Source organism: Hyla sarda, chromosome 3, assembly GCF_029499605.1.
Source record: "Hyla sarda isolate aHylSar1 chromosome 3, aHylSar1.hap1, whole genome shotgun sequence".
In the NCBI taxonomy this organism is placed as follows: Eukaryota; Metazoa; Chordata; class Amphibia; order Anura; family Hylidae; genus Hyla; species Hyla sarda.
The window spans coordinates 167,389,346-167,411,667 of record NC_079191.1 but is presented as its reverse complement, the minus strand read 5'-3'; the positions used below and the strand labels follow the sequence as shown (position 1 = coordinate 167,411,667).

Here is a 22,322-nt window from a genome sequence, read left to right as displayed (position 1 = left end):
GCTCGCAGGATTGTGAGAAAAACAATTCAAAACCCAGGTTTGACTGCACAATCCCTCCATAAAGATCTAGCAGACACTGGAGTTGTGGTACACTATTCCACTATAAAGAGATACTTGCACAAATATGGTCTTCATGGAAGAGTCATCAGAAGAAAACATCTTCTACGTCCTCATCACAAAAAACAGTGTTTTAACTTTGCAAATTAACATATAGACAAGCCTGATGCATTGTGGAAACAAGTTCTGTGGACCAATGAGGTTAAAATGGAACTTTTTGGCAGGAATGAACAAAAAGGTACGTTTGGAGAAGAAGGGGAACAGAATTTAATGAAAAGAACCTCTGTCCAACTGTTAAGCATGGGGGTGGATCAATATTGCAGCCAGTAGCACAGGGAACATCTCACGAGTAGAAGGAAAAATGGATTCAATAAAATTTCAGCAAATTTTGGATGCTAACTTGATGCCATCTGTGAAAAAGCTGAAGTTAAAGAGAGGATGGCTTCTACAAATGAATAATGATCCTAAAACACACCTCGAAATCCACGGGGGATTACATCAAGAGGCGTAAACTGAAGGTTTTGCCATGGCCTTCACAATCTCCTGACCTCCACATAATTGAAAATCTATGGATAGAGCTTAAATGAGCAGTGCATGACAGACAGTCCAGAAATTTCAAAGAACTGGAAGACTTTTGTAAGGAAGAATGGGCAAAGATACCTCAAACAAGAATTGAAAGACTCTTGGCTGGCTACAAAAAGTGTTTACAATACTTGATAAAGGGGGCGGTACAAGATATTAACTCTGCAGGGTGCCCAAACTTTTGCAGATGCCATTTTTTTGTTTTCTGTTATTTTGAAAGTGTAAATGATGGAAATAAAATCTAACTTTTGTTGACATATTATAAGAATGTCTAATCTGTAATTTGATGCCTTTTGGAGATTTTTCAATCTTTCCTTGGCTTCTTTATGCACATTAATACAAATTTTTACCTGGGGTGCCCAAACGTTTGATCCCCACTGTAGTTAGTACAGTTTAATGTCTATCAAGTCAGAACTCAATGTTGTTCAACCCTCCTCTTATCATTGAAGAATATTAAGGATTGTTGTAATTTCTCTATACAAGGTAGATTGTCATCTGATTCCACTGAAACTGGTGGGATCAGCCAACTTTAAAGGAATATATATATATAGCCAGACTAAGGCCATGTACATGTTGCACATAGTTTTTACTCTTTTACTGGATTTTCACTTTCAGGGACTCAGATTTGTCCCCCCCCCCCCCCCCAATAGCTAGAGTCTACCTGATATAAAATCCATGTGTAGTGTCATATGGCTTCTTTTTGATTCCGCAATCCAGATTCCACATCTTTGACAAAAAAAAAAAATCATTTGGAGATATTTATCAGAACCTGTTCAGAGGAAAAGTTGCTGAGTTGCCCATAGTCACCAATCAGATCGATTCTTTAATTTTTTTAAAGTACGCCGAAAAATGAAAGAAGCTATCTGATTGGTTGGACAATGGTAAACCATGGACAACTGGTAAACTTTTCCTCTGGACAGGTTTTGATAAATCTCCCCCAATGTGTATTCCCATGGAAAATAATGGGATGCTGAGGTTTTTTTTGCAGATCCCGATGGAGAGTCTGTGAAATAAATTGTATGAATGAGAACTAAAACAAAACTTAAGAGGTTATCCCAAAATTAAAACTTATCACCTGTCCCTAGGATAGATGCTAAGTATCTGAATGGTGTGGGTCAGACTACTGGATGACAAGTGTTTTCTCAGTGGTAAAACAGTAATCTTACGATGTTACATGGACTTGAAAACAATCATACGGTAAACACTTCTATATCTGTATCCCTTCCAATTGGGTTAAATACCAATAGTGCCATAAGATTCCTGTTTTACCACTGAGGTAACATTTGTTTGCCTAAAGTTCCAGTGCAGGAAGGCTGCAGGAGCACACACTGGAGGCTGTTATATGCTCTTTTCAATGTTGTACTTGGTGAGCACAACCACCAAGGATAAGCGACAAATCATATAGTGCGCTTTCCCTTTTGTGGCAGTTCTACTCTATGAAGTGCTTTTCTCTTTTAGCCAATTATGGATGAACCATATGGATGAAAAGGTGGTCCGGTATGTGCACTGCTGCTCCATTCACACTCAATGGGACTGAGGGAGATAGATGAGTACAGTGCTTGGCTATCTTTGGCAGTTCCGTAGTGAGTTAGTAGGGAGGCAGCACGCATGCTCGACCTCTGTTCTGGTGATCAGTGGAGGTCCCTGTAGAACAGAATTAGACAAAAGGATGAGAAATCCAATTGTGTACTACTACCTTGCTGGGACTACCAGAAGAATATCAATTCTGATTCTGTTAAAGGGCTACTCCGGTGGAAACATTATTTTTTTTTTTAAATCAACTTGTGCCAGAAAGTTAAACAGATTTGTAAATTACTTCTATTAAAAATCTTAATCCTTCCAGTACTTATGTATGTTTGTACGTATGTAGTACGTATGCTACAGAAAACAGTCTGGAAACCAAAGTCTGCTCCCTGATTTTTTTCTGCTTAATTAAAATGCAAGGAAGGTTTTGTTATTAGCTAAACCATTTGTTATATAGTTATAGTCACTGTATTATGGAATAGAAAAGCTAACAAAAAACATTAGCTTACATCCTTAAAGGGGTACTCCACTGGACAACATTTTTTTTTAAATAAACTGGAGCCAGAAAGTTAAACATATTTGTAAATTACTTCTATATAAAAAAATCTTTATCCTTCCAGTACATATCAGTTGTTGCTCCACAGGAAGTTCTTTTATATTTGAATTTGTTTTCTGTCTGTCCACATAATAGAAGTCATTTACAAATCTGTTTACTTTCCGGAGCCAGTTGATATATATAAAAAAAAGTTTTGGGCTGGAATACCCCTTTAACTTTCTGGCACCAGCTGATTTAAAAAATATGTTTTCCACCTTTTAATGGACAGCTCATATCCCATATATCAGAGACATGTCTAAAGTAGTCCCAAAGATATTAATACATCAGGGACCTGCTCATATTGTAGAAGGATGGAGAATGTGAAAATAACACATAAGACCATTTTCTTAAGATTTTCAGGATTTTGTCACACTTAGAATGAGTACCGTGTTTTTCGTCCTATAGGACACACCGGCGTATAAGACGCACCCAATTTTTAGGGGCAAAATCTAAAAAAATAAAGATTTTGAACCCAATAGTGGTCTTCAACCTGCGGACCTCCAGATGTTGCAAAACTACAACTCCCAGCATGCCCGGACAGCCGTTGGCTGTCCGGGCATGCTGGGAGTTGTAGTTTTGCAACATCTGGAGGTCCGCAGATTGAAGACCACTGCAGGAGGAGGTAATACTCACGTGTCCCCGCCACTCCGGACCCGTCACCGCTGCCCTGGATGTCGCTCCCTCGCTGTCGCCATGTCCCCGTCGCTCTGGAACGTCTCAGCTGCCGGCCGGGTATTCTCGCTCTCCGTCGCCGCCATCACGTCGTTACGCACGCTGACGCACGTACGCGACAACGAGGAAGGAGAGTGCCGGCATACAGGGGATCCCTGAACGGAGAAGACACCAAGGAGGCAGGTAAGGTCCCCCCCGGTGTCCTGTAAGCACTAACCCGGCTATTCAGTCGGGCTGTTCGGGACCGACGCGGTGAAATCGCGGCGGTCCCGAACAGCCCGACTGAACAGCCGGGTTAGTGTCACTTTCCCTGCAGACGCGGCGGTCAGCTTTGATCGCCGCATCTGAAGGGTTAATACAGGGCATCACCGCGATCGGTGATGTCCTGTATTAGCCGCGGGTCCCGGCCGTTGATGGCCGCAGGGACCGCCGCGATAGGGGTGCATTCGCCGTAGAAGACGCACCGACTTTTCCCCCCCAGTTTTGGGGAAGAAAAAGTGCGTCTTATACGGCGAAAAATACGGTAGTTGTGCAAATACTATGCTAAGCATTCAATGGACAAATGCCAAGAGAAATCCAAAGGCTTTGTGGCACATATTGTATATAGTATGAATTAAAGTATATAAAGCATACATATAGTATAAATGTGGCTGTCAGTGGCATTAGGAACACACAATTCCATTGTAAAAGCTCTTTAAGAATCATTTAATTTTACAAAAACAAAGACTTAGAAAATGGTGTTCCAAAAAGAATAGTTGAGCTTCTTGCGTTGTGACTCACGCTGTGTCCTGTCTCCAATAGTCACACATGGAGTAGAGATAAGAAAACTGTCCAGCGCCTGTACATTTCCTGCGCAGATTGTTTATCTCCAGCGTCCACGATGGGAACTCACACATGTTGCTTCTTTTTTGGAGCATGCTCAGATAGGATCATTATTCTAAATACATATATGTCCTGTAGTATATGGATAGGCTTCACAGTAAAGATTTCTGACTATTGTATATAGTAACATAGTAACAAATTTATCATACGCCCTTATTTATATTTCCCCAATATCAAAGAACCTGCCACCATAACTGGACAACTGATGCTACAGACTTCCACCTGTTTACTGCACTACATCACCTTATAAGAAGATGAGCATTTTCATCAAACTTTCAACACAACCAGATCGCTTAGTTCCTTAAAGGGGTACTCCACCCCTAGACATCTTATCCCCTATCCAAAGGATAGGGGATATGATGTCTGATCGCGGCGGTCCCGCCGCTGGTACCCCCACGATCTCCTTGGTGCACACAGCGTTCATTTAGAGTGTCGGGTGCAGCGCCGGAGGCTCGTGACATCACAGCTACGCCACGCTCGTTATGTCACGCCCACGCCCCCTCCAATACAAGTCTGTGCTCCAAAGTAGCAACATGCCCCCTCCCATAGACATGCATTAAGGGGGAATGACCATGATGTCAAGACCATCACCAGTCATCTGGCACAGAGCAAAGTTTGCTCAGTGCACCGGATGTCTGGGGTGCCGCAGCCGAGATCGCGGGATCCCCAGCATTAAGACCCCTGCGATCAGACATCTTATGTCCTATCCTTTGGATAAGGGATAAGATGTCTAGGGGCAGAGTACCCCTTTAACTCCAATTGTAGTTAACTAGTTAGTTGGGCAAAAATGGACAGCATGGAAAACCAATTATTATTGTCATTTATCAGCAAGTGATAAGAACTGTGTTCTAACCAACAGTGTCAGCATAAAGTGAATCTTCTGTTGCTCTCAATGCAAACTTGTCGGGATAAGGAACCGATAACTCCCATATACAGTACTGCGTTTTTGCTGCTACTACTGAATTGCTAGTTTTGTGAATAACCAAAGTATCCAGTTTCCATATTAAAGCTCTTGTTCATTTAACATATAAAATCCATCTTCTGGGTTTGTGAAATCCCCATTCTAGAGTGCAACAGTGCAAGTAAAATGTAATTCAATCAATCACATACAGTCTTGAGACCTAATCATGTTACGCATGACAGACTGACACCTGCCATGTCATTATCTCCTGTTTTTTTTTTTTTTTTTAATCTTAGTAGTTGGTGTTTTTTTTTTTTTTTGTTTGCCAGTAAAATCGACCATGCAGTATTTTAATTGTATTTGGCCATGTGTGACTTGTGCTTCCTCAAGGATATTTAAAGGGGAATTTGTGAGCTATGGATCATGTTCAGAGCTCAAGAGTTAAGGAAGCTGAGTGAGACACATTAGGCATGCCTTCTCCCTCCTCCACTCCTCCCTGCCTTGCATGATTGATGTACAAGGCTTATCTTCTAGCATTAAGCTCTGCACCTCAAATCAGTTAAGCCTGGGAGGGGTGGGGAGATCGGAAGCATGCCTCCTGCAGCTCACACAGCCTCCTTGACTCTTGAGTTCTGAGCTGACAGATTTCCTTTAATCAACATGTACTTCAGTGCATGTGTTCATGATATTGGTTTTGCAATTCATTGTGTCTGTGCTCTTTCTCCTGTGTGCTTGGTATTGCCAGCATCTAGTTTGTTACCATTTGTCTGCTGCTTGCTCGCTCTTGTCTCTTCTGAGTGTTTTAATATCATTGTGTTGGCCAGCATACGTGGTTCTTGCCTACTAGTGGTTGTTTGCATCAGTTTGTGAATACTACTTTTTCTGCCATTTGCACTCAATGAGTGGTTGCTCAGCCATCCTGTAGGTACTACTCCTATCTGCCACAAACATCTTGGTTAATAGTTACTTATTATTTATTGTTTGTATTTATGTGATTATTGGTGAGTCTTTCTATCCAATACCATTAAGACTTGGGGGCACCTGAGTAGGAGAACATTTATTATGTGTCCAGGAAGGCAGCTGCTATAGATAATATATGGTGCTGTAGCCTAGTGACCCTAAAATATTGTTGTACCCCAATGTCTTTCAATTATCTAATGATTTTATATTAACCTTGACCCTAGTAGATGGAAATGATTTTACCATATGAAATTCTGCTTTACTTATTATAGATGCTACACAGAAACAGTCAAAGAATACAAGGATTGTTTATATAAAACAACAAAGAGTTAACAGCCAGGGTTGACAGAAAAACCTCTTGTTTCCTTTGATGATGAAAGACAACATTCCATTTTCGACATGGTCCATAGGGTAGGGTAAGTGGATCCTCTATTTCAGGTCCATTGCTCATTTCCTGTTTTTTGGATGAATTCACTATAAAACACCAATATATATTATAGATGAAGTGTTCCATATAGTCAGTGGTGGATGAGTCACAGGCAAGCTTCATAGGTGTTAGGAAAAACCAGCAAAGTAGATCAAAGGAAGATCTATCATTTAAAATAAAAACAAATTATAATATGGAAAGAAAACTGACGCCATTGGGACGCTTTATAAGAAAATGCCCTTCTTTATTTTATTCTCCTAGCATGCCAGTGAGGTTAATCCCTGGAATGTGTATTTAAGAAGACGTATGGAATGGGTGAGTCCTCAACATGTCCTAGCATTGGTACTGACTCAGCACTCAAAACCAGCTACATGCTGACAGGCAAATTATTTCCTTAGTGTACTGCCAACTACATGAACGGGCAAAGCAGACTGAGGTGGGCAGCCAGTGACAGCCCAGAAACTCTCTGAAGTCCATGGATTTTCAGCAGCTAAATTTAAACACATCATTTTTGGGAGTAACCAAGTGGGCAAACAACAGTGTCCTGCACTATGCAAAGCAACCTAACCATTAAAATAGCGACCACATGATGACATGATAATACATGATGTGCTTTCCTGCTAAGTATTTATAGCAATATGCCTAAGCAATGCTTGTTTCTAGCACACATAAGATGGGTTCAGCACAGTACTTTGATGAGTAGTTTGGCCTTATTGTGGTCAGTATTTTGGCCCAAATCAGTAGAAGTTCCAAAACACAGAAAAAGGTCCAAATCTTATCATAGCTTTCCCCCCTAAAATAAAACACTGCCCTGCAAGAGTGGCCCAAAACTATTTAGAAATACAAGCAAAAAACCTTTCTCCTTCCTGAATCAAGATTTTTTTTTTTATTAGACATTTTCCCATTACATCAATTTATATTTTAGTTAATACACATAACAGATGTTCCCTTGAGAAATAGCTGAAAAGTACCAAGTAGGGGATTTGTCATCAAGAACTTATTTAGCCTTATTTCTGCCCAGCAGCCAGGACAGAGAATCCAGGCTTCTGAACTCAGACTACACAGGATGTCCTCGTACTTGACTCGTTCCAAAGAGAACAGAACTCTAATATAAAAATGCATCATCCTCAAAACAAGAAGGACCAAGGGTCATTAAAACGGAAAAACAGCAGCTGGGAAAGCCTTACAAATACACGATATGTGGGAGCTGAAATAGAGAACGCTAAACTAAGCTGCGATCTAATTCCATGGTTACATAAGTCTATCAACATGTATAAGAAAGATAGGTTATTTACCGGGTAATCTGTTTTTTTATTAGCTCATGACAGCACCCCTGGAGAGGACCTCCCACCACAGGACAGGAAACCTAAACACATAAAAAGGGACACGCCTCTCCACACCTCACTTAAAAAGTAAAGTACTCCAAAGGAGCCAATAAACATAGAAAATTATTTTCATTCTCTAGATTCATTAGACAACATAAAACATTTATTTTTAAAAAAAATGTTAAGGGCGGGATAAATGAGGGGTGCTGTCATGAGCTAATAAAAAACAGATTAACAGGTAAGTAATCTATCTTTACCTAATCGCTCATGACAGCACCCCTGGAGACTTAGAATAGTAACCAATCAGGGCGGGACTACTGCCTGCAGGACCTTACGGAATTGCTGCAAATTTTACCTGCAGATTTGCAGCCAGCTCTGGATTTGTGATCGATTAAATCACTTTCTGTGCATAGGGTTGAGATCCATTGTAAATTTGTAACTTAATCTACATTTAACTTATATTGTTTTTGCTGTATATTTGTAAAAGATCTGCATAAAAAAAGTCTGATGCTTGTGGAATCACCCTGATCGGGTGTATTCAGTCCAAGTGCCTAGGGCAGCATGAGCTGTTAATAAGACCCTGAATACACTGGATATTTTGTGAATAGCACAGGCGATGGAGACAGGCAGTGTGAGACATGGAGGTCAATAACTATTTAAATAATCACTATCGACTCATCTACTATATCCCTGCATTCCTGGTCCCTTAGATAAGGTAGAAATTATATCTTAACCCCTTAACGACCACGGATGTAAATGTACGTCCTGTGCGAGCGATGCCATCAGCAGCCGGGGACCCGCCAGTAATGGCGGACATCAGCAATTGCTCTGATGTCCGTCATTAACCCCTCAGATGCCGTGATCAATATAGATCACGGCATCTGCGGCAATGCGCATGTTTAAATGGCTGACAAGAGGGATTTTATATATTATGCTAACATAATCCTGTAGTTTACACAAAATCAGCCATACATGACAGCAAGCTTTGGATTATTAGACTAGGATTCCCTGACACAGCTGCCTATAATGAAAGGGTGAACTGGGACGAAATACATTACACCATTAGAATATTACTCATAAATTAGCATTATGTATGTAAAAAGAAAAAATGACTGGAGTGCTTCTATAAGGATACAGAAATTGTTCCTTGAAAAGGGCACTTTAATATTATCAGTCCCGAATATTCTGACCAATTACTAAGCAATAGCAGCAATGTGTTTGTTTCCATGTTGTCAAGTCATAAAATAAAAATGTGGAAAGTTCTCAAAGGTCAAAGAAAATTGTAAATAATGCCCTTTTATCTAGAAAATGGCACATCTGCATAACCAAACAAAAGCTGGCACCAGCATCAATTCATGTGTACGTCTACAATACAATGGAAAGTTTTATAAAGGGGCAAATACGACTTGCCTGGCAGTAAATAACATGATGCCATCTAAAATTGTCATAGAATAGTATAATTATCCACACCAATGAAAACTTACCATTTACACATAAAATAGTATTTGTATACACATTACACATTATAGGAACTTCTCTTATATGTAGAAACTGAAGAAGGGCTATGTTATCCTATATATTGGTTGTGGCATATCAGAACAATAAACCAAAGTAAAATTGTGTAAAGAATAACATATAACTGTCCAGCTTTATTTAGCTACAATAAGATTACGAATATATATACTATACTATAAAGAATACTAAAGAATATATATATATACACTTTTGACTTGATAAAGGGAGGAATCCCTAAAGCTTGTCTTAACAAAATACTGTTAGTTCAATAAAATAGGGATTACAAGATTCAGCAACATCCTATGATTTTGCATTTGAATCACTGGACTAATACGGCTACTCCAAACTTATATATTTATTTAAAAATATAATAGCTAAGTTAAAGGGGTATTCTGGGCAAAAACATTTTATCCCCTATCCAAAGGATAGGTGATAAGATGTCTTATCGCAGGGGCCCGCTGCTGAGACCCCCCGCAATCTCCCTGCAGCACCCGCATTCTATGCAACTCCCCTAGAGACTGACACTCAACTTTCCTATAGTCCTATACACGGAGAAGGGAACATTATGCAATAGTAGTGGATTTACACTGGACTAACCAGAAAAGCATAAACACTGAGTAAAGCAAGATGACAATCCTTTTGAGAGCTATTGCAGCAGATGTTACTAATGATAATTTACATTTTTTAAAGGTAGAAGTTTTATAGGGTAAACACAGTGTGATGCCTACAGAAGGGAACAGGGGGTTGAGATGAATAACACTTCACAAGTAAAAGCTACAGAGATGAGAGAAAAAAAAAAGGTTTTCTAGTATAAATTCAGATCATTTTCTCCATAAGTTATGACATTTTTTGGATTCTATCCCTCTGGCTGCGGTGACATTTACACAGCTAAACCGGCATACTCATCTTAAAGCCATTAAACCATCCGAGTTAATGATAAGACGGATCCTTTTATGTTGGAAGTGACCAGCAGTTTAGCATGTGGAGAATGTTTATTGAGTAATAAATTTGGGTTTTGTAGAATTTTGTCTTTTTACCTCTCATTCAGTTACTCAGTGGCAGACGGCTGACTTTCAGGACAATTACTAGCAAAGTAAATCATTATCAGGATCAGCAACAGCGACAGGTACAGTGTTTGTGGTCCTTCTACAAGTATCTGTTCCTTAGATTAAACATTTCCTAATGAGAACATAGAATAAGACAGGACAGATGTTGATGGCCCATCCAAGTCTAACCGCATATCATTCTACAACCTGTCTGAAATCAACAGAACACGACACTTAAAGACACTTAGGCTCCTCACTTTCAAATTCTCTCTCTATTCCTTTTGAAATACAGTAGTAGTTCCTCAAGTTACAATATTAATTGGTTCCAGAACGACCATTGTATGTTGAAACCATTGTATGTTGAGACCAGAGCTCTATGGAAACCTGGCAATTGGTTCTAAAGGCACCAAAATGTCATCCAAAAAATAGGAAAAAGTGAGAATTAAAGAAAAATAAGTAGATAACTAATACAGATAAAACAAATCCTTACATATAAAAGTAAGAAAGATCTGCTGGGAGCTGTAAATCGCTGTCCATGTCAGTGTTTCCCAAGCATGGAGCCTTCAGCTGTTGCAAAACTACAACTCCCAGCATGCCCGGGAGTTGTAGTTTTGCAACAGCTGGGGGCACCCTGCTTTGGAAACACTGGTCTATGTAGAGAACAGGAGCTTCTTCGGGGTCCTGTACAGTACACGCAGTACTGTAACATGGAGTAAAGTGACATGGAGTCGCCCTCACCTGGTGTCCAAAGGAGCAGGTAACCCTGGTACAGGTAAAGTGTACAGAACATGTAATACCTCCCTGTACTGTAGGGGGCGCTACCAGACATCAGTCAGTGCATACGCTTCAGTAATACAGGGGTTTTACCAGTGAATGCCCATTCTGATTGGTCAGTTCTTCCAGCCTTTGACACGTTTCACAGATATGGACTGTCCGTAACATTGTATGTTGAAACTATTGTATGTTGAGGCCATTGTAAGTTGAGGGATCACTGTACAGAGAGGTAAGTATTCTCTCAGGAAAACATTCAGACTGATAGAGAATATTATGACTTGATGTGGCTTTAAAGTGCCCCAGGCTCTATTCACATCCCCATGTTCTGCATATTGATATGTCATAACCTGGACCATTTCTTTCCTGTATAGGCTACTGTATTTTTTTTCACAATTGCATTCTACTACTGGCGTATGCCATTTATGCCTATATCAGCAGTATAAACCCGGAAACAACTGTGATGTATACTATACCTCCTATCCTATACAAGACACAACCTTGTCACTGTAATAAACATGGCCCACCATAGAGGCTGGCACCTAGCATTGCTTTCCTATCTCCCCACATATGGAGCACAACAATGTCTGTATGGCAGCGCAGGGAGGCCATGTGGCTCTGTTCTAAGAAAAAGCTGAGCCCAGTGATCATGTTGGCCTCTAGCTATATGCATTCTGCGGACTTTAATCATATTTAAATGTATTGCACTTGATCGGCTGGCGTACTAAGCTTGTGGAAAGAACTGCACACATGTCTGAATAATAGACATGATGCTGCCTCCATGAATGGCTGTACAGGCTCTGTGCCTAAGGCTCTGATGTGTGCATAGGCTCTAAAGTGTACCTGAGTCTTAATATTTTAAAATAAATATTAAATATATTTTTAAGTCCGGACATAGGCTCTGTGATAGACGTACTAAGCAAGATGCTGCTAAAGACAAGTCAGTTAAAGTGAAGAAAGTCAAGCCTGTCCCCCAGGGGTTACGTGGCAAGGCAATACTTTAAGGGGGTTATCCAGCGGTAGGGAGGAGGAGTTCAAAACTATGCCCATTGTGTGGAATATAAAAAATAACCTCTACTTACCTCCAGAGCTCCCACGGTGTCTCTGGTGTCCTCCTCTGACCACCCAATGTGGTCGTCTTTCTGAGCCACAGTGTGACAGTCGGGTCCGGAAAGTACCAGGACTCATGTGTCATACTGCCGCTCAGCGAATTGCTGGCGGTGATAAATTCCTGTGGCCAGCAATTCGCTAAGCGGCCGTATGACACATTGTGTCCTGGGGCTTCCATGGTCCAGAGACCTCACGCTGCAGCTTAGAAAGACCATTACACCGAAGGACCAGAGCAAGACACTGGAGGCACCGCAGGAGCGCTGGAGGTCACTTAAGGTTTATTTTATTATATCCCACACAATGGACACCATTTTGAAACCACCTTCCCCCTTCCTGTAACCCCAATAACCCCTTTAAATAGGTTGAAGTTTAAATAAAACCCTTTTAGGGTATGTTCATATATACTATATATATATGCTGTGATTTTTCTGCTGAAGATTTTATCATTGACTTACCAGCAGAAAAAGGTGCAGCATATATATATTACGTGTGAACATGCTCTTAGTTTGAGAACTAAGAACAATTTGCAGGGAGAAGATTCAGCTAACTATGCCTTTTCCATGCAGTGGCCATTGCAGATAATATGTAGTACTACACAGCAGCTATTTGGCATGCATATACATGTACATGAAATGTGCCAGAGCTCTACTCAAGTGGCAGCATGCAGTTATCAGTTTAACAAAGGATCGGTTCAAATTAAAGTACACTGTCCTTGGTTCTTTGCTTACGTGCAAAGACAAGTGCAAGACAAGTGCAATATCCAAATAAAGCACAACATTAAAAGACAAATCAGAAACAACCATATAACTTGGTAGGGTACCCTTTGGCCACATGTGCATCCATACTGTTGCATTTCCCTTATAAGCATATACCTTGAAACTCCATGTAATTTCTCTCCCAAGACAAATATCCTGTAGTATTTGTACCTTTTATTTACTACTGGAGCCACGATATGTATTATACTCTCCCACCCAATACCAATGTCAATTACAATGTGAGTCATTGGTTTCCCATTCCTGGTCTATGGGCAAGATTCATACATTGACTTAAAATGTACCAGATTTAACAATATAGCTCAGACAACAGTGCAATTTTAGACTGACAGACTTTAAATCTGACAAATTCATCAAAGTGTCTCAGATGAGTGACAAATCTGGTAAATCTAAAGACTTCAAGGGGGAGATGTATCAAAACCTGTCCAGAGGAAACGTTGCTGAGTTGCCCGTAGCCACCAGATTGCTACTTTCATTTTTGAAAAGGCCTCTGCAAAATTAAAGAAGCGATCTGATTGGTTGCTACGGGCAACTCAGCAACTTTCCCTCTGGACAGGTTTTGATAAATCTCACCCTAAGGGTACATTCCCACACGGCGTATTTGCTGCGTATTTGCTGCTGCGTATTTTATTTTCTCTGTTGAAGTCAATGGGTAGGAAAATACGCAGCACCAAATACGCAGCAAAATACGCTGTGTGGGAACGTACCCTAAAGGTGTAAGTTTACACCAGCTATTATTTGGAAGATAAATCAGAAAACAACTGTGTATTTGCCCCTCTCAGACCTTTCTCGCTCTTTAAGTGGGGAAAAACATAGAATCACATGATATAGGTGAAGTGATAAAATACTAAATACAAACATATCAAATTAAATAGGTGAAGTGATGAAATACTTAGATAAAAACCATATAATCACAGTATATAGGTGAAGTTATAAAATAACTAGATAAAAACATATAATCCCATGCTATTTTGGACTTTGGAATTTTTTTGCGAGTACGCCATTGACCGTGCGGCTTAATTAATAATATATTTTTTATAATCCGGACATTTACGCATTCAGCGATACCACATATGTTTATTTTTATTTACACAGTTTTTTTTTTTTTTTATGGGAAAACGGGGGCGATTCAAACTTTTATTTGGGAAGGGGTTTAATGATCTTTATTAACTTTTTTATTTTTTTTATTTTTTTTTGCAATGTTATAGCTCCCACTGCACACACTGATCTTTTACATTAATCAATGGTTTCTTATAGGAAACCATTGATCAATGATTCTGCTGCTTGACTGCTCATGCCTGGATCTCAGGCACTGAGCAGTCATTTGGCGATCAGACACCAGGAGGTAGGGAAGGGGACCCTCGGGCTGTTCTACAGCTGTTCAGGATGCTGCTATTTCACCGCGGCGATCCCAAACAGCCCACTGAGCTAACCGGGGGTAGTTTAGTTTAACTTTAGACATGGCAATCAACTTTAAATGCCGCATCTAAAGGGTTAATAGCACGTGGCACTGCGATCAGTGCCGCACGCTATTAGCCACTGGTCCCGGTCATTATTAGAGCCCGGGCCCGACCCGCTATGACGCGGGGCCATGCCGTGGCCCCACGTTACAGAAAGGGAGCGGACAAATAGGGCCTCATGTACTATTGGAGTACAGCAGTATACATTTAGGTAAAAAGAGTATGGGGAATTTATTTAGCTTCATTTATTAAACCTTACCTGTTGTTTGTAAAAACATTTTATATAATGTAGATAATAACATTATATGTTTATTTGCAATATACAGTGGTTAAAAAAATATATGTATATTTTTGTTCCTACAGCTATTGTCTGTGTGTCTCAGTGAGTCCAAATACAGGAAGTGTGGGTGGAAAAGCAGGGAAAAGAGGACAAGCAGCACTCTGTACACTGAGTACGTTCTGTACACTTTAATCTATGAATCTACTAGAGGGCTTGATGCATACAGTATTGATGTAAACTTCATTTACTTAATTGACATCTCATAAAAGCACAGCGTTATTGGCCTTTTTCATAGTAAATCTTTCTTCATTTTTCCTTTATACACATAAATGTGTTTATACATGTTGTAAAACTTTGGCTTGTTTCATTTATTTTACTTCTCTGTTAAAGGTGAAAAAAATCACAGCCTGAAAAGATGCCAAAAAAGGGTGAACAATTTCATAAATCATTTGGATTATAATAAAATTTTAAACTACACCCATTTTTCTGAACATTAGCTAAAATGGTAAACAAGGTATAAAAACAGGGACATTACAAGGGAAAACATTAAAGTGTACCTGTCATAAGCAACAACATTATATATATATTTGTAATATACATTGGTTAAAAAATGTGTCAATTTTTGGGTGAAAAAATGCTATCCCTGCAGCTACTGCCTGTGTTTCTCTGTGCGAGACCAAATACAGGAAATGTGGGCAGACAAGCAGGGCTCTGTACACTGAGGACAAGCAGGGCTCTGCGCGGTGAGGACAAGCAGGGCTCTGGGCACTGAGGACAAGCAGGGCTCTGGGCACTGAGGACAAGCAGGGCTCTGGGCACTGAGGACAAGCAGGGCTCTGGGCACTGAGGACAAGCAGGGCTCTGGGCACTGAGGACAAGCAGGGCTCTGGGCACTGAGGACAAGCAGGGCTCTGGGCACTGAGGACAAGCAGGGCTCTGGGCACTGAGGACAAGCAGGGCTCTGGGCACTGAGGACAAGCAGGGCTCTGGGCACTGAGGACAAGCAGGGCTCTGGGCACTGAGGACAAGCAGGGCTCTGGGCACTGAGGACAAGCAGGGCTCTGGGCACTGAGGACAAGCAGGGCTCTGGGCACTGAGGACAAGCAGGGCTCTGGGCACTGAGGACAAGCAGGGCTCTGGGCACTGAGGACAAGCAGGGCTCTGGGCACTGAGGACAAGCAGGGCTCTGGGCACTGAGGACAAGCAGGGCTCTGGGCACTGAGGACAAGCAGGGCTCTGGGCACTGAGGACAAGCAGGGCTCTGGGCACTGAGGACAAGCAGGGCTCTGGGCACTGAGGACAAGCAGGGCTCTGGGCACTGAGGACAAGCAGGGCTCTGGGCACTGAGGACAAGCAGGGCTCTGGGCACTGAGGACAAGCAGGGCTCTGGGCACTGAGGACAAGCAGGGCTCTGGGCACTGAGGACAAGCAGGGCTCTGGGCACTGAGGACAAGCAGGGCTCTGGGCACTGAGGACAAGCAGGGCTCTGGGCACTGAGGACAAGCAGGGCTCTGGGCACTGAGGACAAGCAGGGCTCTGGGCACTGAGGACAAGCAGGGCTCTGGGCACTGAGGACAAGCAGGGCTCTGGGCACTGAGGACAAGCAGGGCTCTGCGCACTGAGGACAAGCAGGGCTCTGCGCACTGAGGACAAGCAGGGCTCTGCGCACTGAGGACAAGCAGGGCTCTGCGCACTGAGGACAAGCAGGACTCTGCGCACTGAGGACAAGCAGGGCTCTGTGCAGTGAGGACAAGCAGGGCTCTGTACACTGAGGACAAGCAGGGCTCTGTACACTGAGGACAAGCAGAGTTCTGTGCAGTGAGACTCTGTGACATGCCCCCAGCTCACACGGCAGGATGATTGACAAGCCAGGAGCCTGCACAGAGCCCTGCTTGTCCTGCCCTCACTTCCTGTGTTTGGACTCCTCATAGAGACACACAGGCATTAGCTCCAGGGACAGCATTTTTTTTCCAAACAAAAATATGCAAATTATATAATTTGTATAACCAATGTATATTACAAATATACATACTGGATAATGTTATTATCTACATTATATAAACATTTTTTTTTTTTTTTTTTTACAAACAACAGGTAAACTTTAATAAATAAAGCTAAATGCATTCCCCATACCCTTTTCACCTAAATTTACACTGCTGTACTCCAATAGCACATGAGGCCCTATATGTTTGTAAACTATATTTTTAGTTATTTCATCACTTTACTTTTATCATTTGATTATGTTTTTGTTATACTGTCACTTTACCTATAGCATTGGACTATGTTTTTATCTAGTTATTTTATAACTTCACCTATACCATGCGATTATACGTTTTTATCTAGGTATTTTATCACTTCATCTATATAATTTGATATGTTTGTTTTTATATTCACCTTTGACTCAGGTCTATTTTTTTCCGACAGTTGTTTTCTGATTTATCTTTCAAAAAAAAATAGTTGGAGTAAACTTACACCTTTAGTCTTCAGATTTACCACTCAGTCTGAGAATGGTAGCGCCACGACAACCCCCCCACCCCCACCCCCCCGCGATCTCCCTGCAGCACCCTATTCTATGCGGCAGCTGCGTCTCCAGTTTGAGGGGCTGGGGACGTGATGTCACGACACGCCCCCTCCATTCATGTCTATGGGAGGGGGCGTGACGGCCATCACACCCCCTCTCATAGAATACTAAAGAAAAACAAGTGCCACCGATAGCTTAAATAGCAGACCTTCGAGATGGACCTCCTGGACAGGTAACCAAGCAATGATCCAGCAGCGGTGGTGCTAGAACAAACGAACAGCAATCACTACCACGTGCCGGATTATCAGCCCGAGATGGAAGCCGTTTAGCCAGCATTTAGCGGTGAGTGCAGAACGCTTTTGTATCCTCTTGTATCCCCCTCCCATAGACATGAATGGAGGGGGCATGGCGTGACATCACTTCCCCAGTCTCGGAAACCAGGAGGTTTCCGAAACTGGAGACGCAGCTGCTGCATAGAATGCGGGTGCTACAGGGAGTTGCGGGGGTTCCCAGCGGCGGGCCCCCAGGGATCAGACATCTTATCCCCTATCCTTTGGAAAGGGGATAAAATGTTTTTGCCCGGAATACCCCTTTAATGCCTGATCACGGGAGTCCCGCTGCTGGGCACGCCCGTGATCATGCAAGCGGAACCCCTTTTGTAATCAGTCAAAATATATCCTAGGCAGGAGGAGATCGGAGCGACACCACTCCAACGCTGGTGTTTCGGCAGGAAAGCCTTTGCCACTCCTCGTCAAAGGCTTTTCTGCCGAAACGCCAGCGTTGGAGTGGTGTCGCTCCGATCTCCTCCTGCCTAGGATATATTTTGTATGTATACCCCTGTAATCTTGTATGTATACCCTTGTGGTGCTGCTTTGATTTTGTAGGACACTGGATAGTGCGATCTTTCACTGTGTTATGTAACATTGTTTGCACTTTAGTACTGCTTTGCATTATTGCACATATAGGTATGCTGATACTTGATTCACGCATATGCACTTTATTGGGGACTGTGATGTTTTATAGTTACATATTGTTAAAAGGCTATATTGGAGGGGCTCGGAGTGACACCTTTTTTTGCCACTTGTTTTTTCTCCCCTTGGGGACTGTTTCCTCTCTTATTTTTATGTCATTAAAGAAATATATCATCTATATGAATTAGTGAAATGACTCCTTTTTCTTTTGTGTATATATAGTATGTTGAGCCACACTGCATAGTAAAAGAGAAATTACTGTTTGGGATGCGTGGCAATGTGACATATGTAGCCCCAGCCCCGGTCTTCTTCCTGATGCCAGGGCCTAATACATATTACTGCAGGTCTGCCAATCACTGGCTGGGGCGGGATCCTCGACAACCAGGCTTATGAGTCGACCCCAGAAATCAGGAAGAGGACCACAACAGAGGCCAGAAACAGGATACTGGTAGCCTGGGCAGGTTGTTTGTTTTTTTGTAAAAAAAAAAAGAAGTTTAATGCCGGATAACTCCTTAAGGGTCTATTCCCACGTACAGTATTCTGCGCAGATTTGATGCACAGGATTTTCTGCTGCAGTTTCAAAGTAAACTCAATGACTGAACACAGCATGAAATCCATGACCCTTAAGCAGAATACTGATCGTGTGAATAGACCCTTAAGTGTCAAACTTTAGTATTACCAAGACATCCCTAGTGCCAATAGTAAGAAACTTGTCACCACAGAAACATTGCCTCTATTGCAATGGCTAAATTGTAATGTTTTAGCGTGAAGCAAATGGAAGTCACAGATTTCAAATACGGTATTTTCCGCCCTATAGGACGCACAGGCATATAAGACGCACCCAAAAAAAAAAGATTCTGCACCCAACAGTGATCTTCAACCTGCGGACCTCCAGATGTTGCAAAACTACAACTCCCAGCATGCCCGGACAGCCGTTGGCTGTCCGGGCATGCTGGGAGTTGTAGTTTTGCAACATCTGGAGGTCCGCAGGTTGAGGACCACTGGTATAGGAGGTAATACTCACGTGTCCCCACCGCTCCGGACCCATCACCGCTCGTCACCGCTGCCCTGGATGTCGCTCCATCGCTGTCGCCGCGTCCCTGTGGTGCCCCCGACGCTCCGGACGTCTTTTTCCCCGGGATCTGCGCTCTCCGTCGTCGTCATCACGTTGCGACGACGTGATGATGTCGAAGGAGAGCGCCGCCATGCAGGGGATCCCGGCACGTAGCAGACACCGAGGAGTCAGCTAAGGTCCCTCCCGGTGTCCTGTAAGCTGTTCGGGATGCCGTGATTTCACTGCTGTGGTCCCGAACAGCCCGACTGAGCAGCCGGGTTACTGTCACTTTCGCTTCAGACGTGGTGGTCAGCTTTGATCGCCGCGTCTGAAGGGTTAATACAGGGCATCACCGCGATCGGTGATGTCCTGTATTAGCCGCGGGTCCCGGCCGTTGATGGCCGCCGGGACCGACCCGATAGGTGTGTATTCGCCGTATTAGACGCACCAACTTTTCCCCCCCAGTTTTGGGGAAGAAAAAGTGCGTCTTATATGGCGGAAAATACGGTAAGTGTTTTTGTTTTTTACCTCTGGAGATATTACAGTAGTTTGGGGAAATGGTGGCTCCGGGGTCCCAGATTTTCTTTAAGCACTGCCATGAGCTTAGGAACTATATGTGGTCCCCGAGCCACTGGTTGGGGATCACTATGCTTGGGGTGAAAAGAGGGAGAATGTAAGTGCTCTTAGGGCTGGTTAGAGGGACAATACGGAGGTATAGGAGGACGACAATGATAATACCAGTGGTGTTGCACTGTGGTATTTGCCGCATTTGGAAAGATATATTGTGCTGCATTATGGTATGTGGTGCTATAGGAAAGGCTTTGTGCTGCACTATTGGAAAGGTATATAGTACTGCGCTGGGATTTTTGGTGCTGCTAGGGTGCATTAAAGGGGTACTCCACCCCTTGCATCTTATCCCCTATCCAAAGGCCGGAGCAGCGTGACGTCATGGCTCCGCCCCTCATGACATCACGGCCCGTCCCCTTAACGCAAGTCTATGGTAGGGGGCGTCACGACCGCTACGCCCCCTCCCATAGACTTGTATTGACGGGGGCGGGCCGTGACGTCACAAGGGGCGGAGCCGTGACGTAACGATGCTCCAGCCCCTGTATTGCTCGTCATTACGCACAGAGTGAACTGTCTCTGTGCTGTAATGATAGCGGGGTGCTGCAGCAGCGATCCCCGGGGTCCCCAGCAGCGGGACCCCGGCGATCTGACATCTTATCCCCTATTCTTTGGATAGGGGATAAGATGTCTAGGGGCGGAGTACCCCTTTAAGTTTGTTGTATGGTACTTTTTGCTTGCTGGTGAAGCCCCCATAAGCTATTGATGCCCCAGTAGAAAAAGTTTTCAAAGCCCTGCTTTATGCTTTGCCAATTTGTCTTTTCAATGTTTACATCTTTTTTTTTTTATTTTTTTTTTTCCAATAGAGCATTCACTGACATATTGGAGGGACATTGTTAAAGAGGACCTGTCACCTCTCCTGACACTAGTTTCTGATTTGGTAAATACTTGTAACCCCCAGGAAATAACAAGTCTTTCTGCAAGAATTTCTTGAATGAATGGACATCTGGGTATGACCCCCACTGCGTACCTATATTTACATCACTTTATACGTGCTGACAGTTTCACAAAGTGTAGGAAAACATCCTTTTGAAATTCTATTCTTTTTGAATTTCTTTTTTGTCTTGTCCACAGTGCTCTATGCTGACACCTGATGCCTGTATCAGGAACTGTCCAGAGCAGGAGAAAATCCCCATAGCAAACCTATGCTACTCTGGACAGTTCCTGACACGGACAGAGGTGACAGCAGAGAGCACTGTGGTCAAACAAAAAAGAAATTTAAAAAGAAAATAATTTCCTCTGTAGCATACAGCTGCTAATAAGTACTGAAATTATTAAGATTTTTAAACAGAAGTCATTTACAAATCTTGCAGCTTTTAGCAAGAAAAAACATCACATTTCAATATTTGGGGGAAGAAATGATGTGGTAAAAAGAATTTATCAATAACATTATGCAAGTTTTGTTTTTCTAAGCAAATGTCATATTTACGAAAATTTGTGTAGGTAAAAGGATGTCTCACATATTTTAATTCATCAGTTTTAAAAATCCGTTATAATGATCCGTTAACAAAACCATTAAAAACGGCCATTACAAAATCCCATTATAGTCAATCGGATCTTTACATTATCCGAGGTTTTGTTAACGGATCATTATAACGGATCTTTAAAACTGATAATTCTATAGTGTGAAGGCAGCCTAATTGGTTCTCATTTATACAACTTTTATCATAGTTTTCTGTTTAGAAAGCGGGGAACTATGGCTCTATAAATTTCAACTAGAGTAATAATGAATAATAATATTTATCTCCCCTATACTTAGTAAAAAAAAAAAAAAAAAAAAAATAAAAAAAGGTTAAAAAAGGAAACACAAGAAAAATGAGACACAATAAAAATTACATTTTGAAGAGGGGGGGGCTTAAAATTAATGTTAGAAAATAATAATAAACTTCCAGCAGATGTGGTTGGTAAATTAAATGAGTAAATGAAAGTACCGTACATGTCTGGGATAAACATATATCTATGGTGATAGAAATAAAAAGGAAAACAAAATAGCTGCAGACTAGGTAGATGAGGTATATATGATATATATATATATATATATATATATATATATATATATATTTCAGTATTTCATAAATTTAACAAAACACTGCAGATGCCACTTTATAAATAATAATGTTAAAGGGGTACATTTTTTTTTATTTTTTTTTATCAACTGATGACTTCTATTTAAAAATCTTAATCCTTTCAGTACTTGATAGCAGCTGTATGCTACAGAGGACATTCTATTCTTTTTGAATTTCTTTTTAAAGTTAACAAAACACTGCAGATG

At 41.9% G+C, this 22,322-nt stretch overlaps 1 protein-coding gene across 2 annotated transcripts in view; it reads right to left on the bottom strand.

Moving 5' to 3' along the window:
• The window catches only part of P3H2 (prolyl 3-hydroxylase 2), a 223,095-nt gene that overhangs the window by 137,351 nt on the left and 63,422 nt on the right, over window positions 1–22,322 (bottom strand). The window lies entirely within an intron of this gene.